Source organism: Grammomys surdaster, unplaced genomic scaffold (assembly GCF_004785775.1).
Source record: "Grammomys surdaster isolate TR1022 unplaced genomic scaffold, NIH_TR_1.0 188, whole genome shotgun sequence".
Taxonomy (NCBI): Eukaryota; Metazoa; Chordata; class Mammalia; order Rodentia; family Muridae; genus Grammomys; species Grammomys surdaster.
Window position 1 is genome coordinate 2,947,061 of NW_021604633.1, and position 6,000 is coordinate 2,953,060.

The following is a 6,000-nucleotide window of genomic DNA, read 5'->3' on the forward strand; positions in this document are numbered from 1 at the left end:
CTCCTCCTCCTCCTCCTCCTCCTCCTCCTCCTCCTTCTTCTTCTCTCTCTCTCTCTCTCTCTCTCTCTCTCTCTCTCTCTCTCTCTCTCTCTCTCTCTCTCGGTTTTCTGTTCCAGGCCTCATCTGTGACCACACCCTGCCCAGCCATCACTGTCCCCAGGTATCTCTGGACTACAGCAACTTCCTCCTTACCTTGATCTTGAGTACTTGTTTGCCCTTAGGATGCTGGTCAGGTGTTCTGTGGATGGTTTCTCACTTGTGATGTGTCTAATGCTCTTCTCATGATTATTTCAGAATACAGATTCTGGGAGAGAGACTTCATGGTTACAGTAGCACTCTGATCACATCCTGACAAGGCTAGATGTCTCAGCCCTGACAAAATTGACCTTGGCCTAGGGAAGAGAGAGCTATACCCCACTTATGTATAGCTCTTCACGGAGCTAATTTGTAGATACACTTCATAGGAGGCATTCACTTCTTATTTATTGGCTCATCCAATAATGTATTTATGGTAGCGCAATGACTAGAATCCAAGACTTAATATAAAGGCGATAGCAAGCTAAGCACCAAAATTAATCTCTCTCTGCTTCCTGACTATAGATGGAATGTGCCCTGCTATCTCAAGCTTCTGCTGCTGTGATTTCCTTGCCATGATGGATTGGACCCTTGCATTGTGAGCCAGAACAAATGCCTCCTTCCTTCAGATGCTCTTGTCAAGTGTTTAGCACCTCAATAAGATAAAGAACCTACACAATTAGTTTGGACTCAAGAGTATTGTTTTAGGTATGAGGCTGTATTCCAACATTACTTTATTTACATCTTTGTTCAAATTGCTCCAGCTTTGGACAATGGTAGCATATAATATGGACCTTTTCATACATTCCTAAGCATATGTGGATGTTTTCTTTGGAATTCATGAGTGACTGTGCTGACCCACTTGTATTCCTAGAGCCAAGTATTGCAGACTGGGGGATCATAATGAACAGAGATATTTTCCCATGTCTCTAGAAACAGAGGCTGTGCATTCAAGGCATTAGCAAATCATGCAGTCTGATGAAAGCACTTCCTCCAAAGGGTCTGAGCGCTAAAGTCCTGCAAGGCAGAACAATAGAAGACAAGCCACACTGAGAGCCAGTGACCTGTGACTATGCATGCATCCATGCCTACATGCATTCATGCATGCATGAATGTAAGGAAGAGACCTAGAGGACTCACAAGTAAGGCCACACCCCTCTTTTAAAATATGTAAATGAGACATTTCTTCAGTGACATGGCCACCCATACATTATCTATGCTCCCATGTCACTTCACTCAACCGCATTGTTTTACCTAGCTAGAAATGTTAGGAGTAGTTTCTTTCTAGTATCATTGGTGCTCTATGTGTGGTAAATAGACATTTGTTTGTTCTTTCTCTGTGAAGTCACCCACAGGCTTTCTTCCTTTTTATGACTGGCTAGTGCTCAGCATTTGCCTGACCATTACTTAGTTGTACCCTCACTCTCTAAAGGAGTACCTTGATTGCTCCTAGTATTTCATGATATGATGAAGGCAGAGACACACATTCAAGTATTGCTATAGTGTTGGCATAAATGCTCAAGTAGCTGTGTAAACAGAAACACATGACTGCTGCACTGTGGACTGGGACTACTCTCAGCATGGAAGAAAAGGGCCACAAGGCCACAGTAGGGCCACAGTGTCTTCTTAAGCAGCTTTACTGGCGTGTACTTCCAACTCCCGTTACTACACCCTCTCTTCACTGGTATTGCCAGTGTCTGGATGCTCAGAAAAGAGCGTTATAAATTTTTTAATTCAATCACTTATGATTCCATTTTAGCACTTGACATTGCATTTTTATTATTCATGTGTCCAAAGGGATTTAATTTGAATACTAGCCTGTACTCTACAACAGTGCTGTGCTTGCTTCCTTTCTGGAAGCTTACTTTCAATTATTTGAAGTTTCTACATGACCCATGACATTACCTTTGAATATATAACCACATTTTCACTTTTCCTTCCTGTTTCTTTTATTCTGTTATCTTGCTGTTCTGTACCATGGGTCTCTTGCTGGATGTATACTGGCTCCTTACCCAGCTTCTTCCTTTCCTTTGTAAGTTGAGAGGTCATCAGATCTCTTGGAGCTGGAGTTATGGCAGATTATGAGTCACCTGACATGGAAACTGAAAACTGAACTCAAGTCTACAAGAGCAGCCAGTGTTCTTGACTGCTGAGCCACCTTTCCAGCCACTCTCTACATCTTCTTTAGTGATGTCTTACTTTATGTCACCATGATATTTTAAATTAGATAGATTATTATTCTTGCATTTTAAGTGGACTTTTTATATATTAGATGTAATTATCAGATACTTCTTCACAGTATATTTCATAAGGCAACAATTAAACTTTAAAGAAATTAGTAAAAATACAATTTTTCATTTTTTATTGGATATTTTATTTATTTATATTTCAAATGTTATCCCCTTTCCTGGTTCCCCCCACCCCCAGAAATCCCTTATCTCATTGTCCTTCCCTTTGCTTCTTTGAGGGTGTTCCCCCACCCACCAACCTACTCCTGACTCCCCACCCTCGAATTCCCCTACACTGGGGCATTGAAACTCCACAGGGCCAAGGACCTCTTCTCCCATTGACTCCTGACAAGGCCATCCTCTGCTACATATGTAGCTGGAGCCATGGGTCCCTCCAAGTGTACTCTTTGATTGCTGGTTTATCAATCCTGGATCACAGGGAGCTCTGTATATTAGCCCAAAAGCTCGGGATACCCAAGGTACATTTCACAGACCACATGAGGCTCAAGAAGTAGGAAGACCAAAGTGTGGATGCTTCAGTCCTTCTTAGAAAGGGGAACAAAATATTCACGGGAGCAAATACGGAGACAAAATGTGGAGCAGAGACTGAAGGCAAGGCCATCCAGAGACTGCTCCACCTGGGAATCCATCCCACATATTGTAACCAAATCCAGACACTATTGTGGATGCCAATAAGTGCATGCTAACAGGAGTCTGATATAGCTGTCTTCTGAGAGGTTCTACCAGAGCCTGACAAATACAGAGACAGATGCTCACAGCCAACCATTGGACTGAGCATGGGATTACCAATGGAGGAGTCAGAGAAAGGACTGAAGGAGCTGAAGGGATTTGCAACCCCATAGGCAGAAAAAAATACATTTTTTTATTAAATAATTATTTTCTTTTGTGAATCACAGATGTGTATTCATATCCAAACTAGCATTAACACTTCATATTTATATAGATATTTTCTACTGTTTTTCTTCATTTGTCTCATAGATTGTGTTATGACGACTTCATACTGGGAAAGAGACAAGGTGGTATTTTTGTGATGAGTTCTTAATAGACACCCACTTACCCCTTCAGCTCTTTCTGTATAAATCACACCTTTTCCTTTCTGCCTGATCAACACTAGGTTAGAATGGATCAAATTTGGGGCTTTCTTGTCTGCTTCATTGATCTATGGGCTCCTATTTTCCCTACAATCCACCCCACACTGCCTTGGTGGCTGCTGTGTCACAGTGTACCTTGAAAGCAGGCTGTATTTGTCCCTTGGCTTAACCCTGCTTTATTGATGTGTTAGATATATTGCATCTTTCAGTTTCAATACTAGCTTTAGTGTTAGTTAGGGAACATATAGCTGTAGCTCACTGTGATTTTTGACTGAAAAAACATTGTATCCCTAAATGAACCCAAGAAAGCCATTTTCTTGATAGCCCTGAGACGTCTAATCCAAGGAATATGCCCTCATTAATTCAAGTGCTTGATACTTTTTACTATTTTCCATAAATACATTTTGTTATATTTCTACAAAGTTAGTTTATTTTGTATTATTATAAACCCCTTCTCTAATTTACGTATTAAAATCTGAAACTTTACACTGCCTTTTACTATCCATATGTAAAATACATAATAATGGACATGCACACTGACGTTGTATTTTCCATCAATGCTCCCCTCATTTCTGAGTTCTAAAAGTTCATTCTTTGGTTACTGGAAATTTCTCTATAACAGACATGTGAATATACAGCCTTTGCTTTTGCATCTCCAGCATGTGGAGCACTTGCTTGCTTCCCCTTGAGGTTTTACTGCTGTTAACTACAACATGCTAGGTAAGGTTGAATGGATGCCATAAGAGGAGGCACAGCCTGCCCCAGGACTTACTGTGTAATGCCGAATAAACATGGTGAGAAGCACAGCTTCCCCTACCCCGTCAAAATGATGTTCTCCTGACTTCTCCTGACAGACTGTAAAGCTCTAGGCTTTTATAGATTTTTTTAAAAAAGAAAACTGTAATACCTCTATTCCTTTTTTGCTGTAACTTTTGATCAGATATGATCAAATAGCATTATAAAATGCTTTCCAGGTTTACAAATTCTTATGAATATGTGAATTTCCATGTGTCTTTGGCCAACTGCTTACAAGCACAGAGAGATGAACATTGATGCTCAGCCTGCTTTCTTCTTTATCCTTTTCTATTCATTTCAGAACTTAGCTACATGGTTGGTGCTACTCACACTCAGAGTCTGTTACCCCTTCTCAGTTAAGTCTCTTTGGAGACACTCTTCTAGCCATGCTGAGAGGTGTGTCTCCTAGGTGATGCTGACTCCAGTCAGGGTGACAGTGAAGACTATGCATTTCAGTATGGGTAGTCTGTGACTGCAAAAACTATATGTTTCAGTGATCTATTTTGTTATGTACTATAATAAGGTACATACAAATACATTGTAGAAGATTTTAAATGTATTTAATTTTATACACACTGTAGACTATGCATGGCGCTCTTCACAGACAAAATTCACATAAACACATGTGACGGTATGGCAAAAGGACCTTGCTCTATAAGGTAAATTCAGGAGCACTGATCTGTGATACAAACCTGGTGGTTACCACCTGCTGCTGCTGTTGATGATGATGATGCTGCTGATGCTTCTGATGCTGGTGCTGCAAGGAGCTAAAGTGTTATGAACATGTCATAGAAATGCTGTGACACTTGTCATCTTCCTTGTCCAACTAGGCAAAGTGACCACCCACATCACATTTTCCAACAGGAGGGACATACACACAAATATGTGTGTGTGTGTGTGCATGTGCGTGTGTGCACACGCATGCACATCTAGGTGCATGTGTGTTTGCAACATACATCATTCTACTGTTTATGCTATAGATATGGCACCACTATACAGGAAGCTAGCTCTCAACAAATGAACCCTCAGCCAAAACTCCTAAACCAGGTAAAAAAACATAGCTTCCATGTTTCTGATGACAAAACTTAGGACACTCCATGGAAAATTAAACTGAGAAGAGCTGGCATGTATATAGCAGATAGTATGCACTACAGACTTCCCATGACACATTCCACATTAAAGAAATCCACAGATCAAGTAGCAAACAGGCCACAGCTAGGTACCAATGCCAGCACTTGAGAAAGGGCAGACAACTCTATCAGAAAGATTGAGGAATTTTGAACAAGATCATCAGTTTTGACCTACTTCGGTTTCTTAGTTTTAGTGCTTGAATGTTGTAAGGTAAACACCTTCCAGCTGCCCATTACTTGAAGTTATTTGAAATTGTTGAGTCTTCTCGCTCCATGGGGATGTGTGAACAGATCTCAGACTGCAAGCCTTGAGGGTTCTCTAATATAAGAATGTATAAACTGAGTAACAGACAGCAGTTATTCTACAGAGACGTTCCCACTTTTCTCATGATCATTATTCTAAACATTATCACCCACAGAACTCGTGGGAGCACTCCATGGAACATTTCCCTGAAGATATTTAAAAAATTAAACATGGTGCTGAAATATTAAGGCTCAGCTGCCTGAAAAATTCACTTGTGTGATAAACAGCCTTCTTCAGATCTTCAGAACAAATGGTGTGTGAAGATGGAAAATTGTATCCTCAACAGAACTTGTTCATAAAGGTATAACTCATGAGACATGCCTATGCATAGGTAGGCGGCTAGAATTTCCCAATTC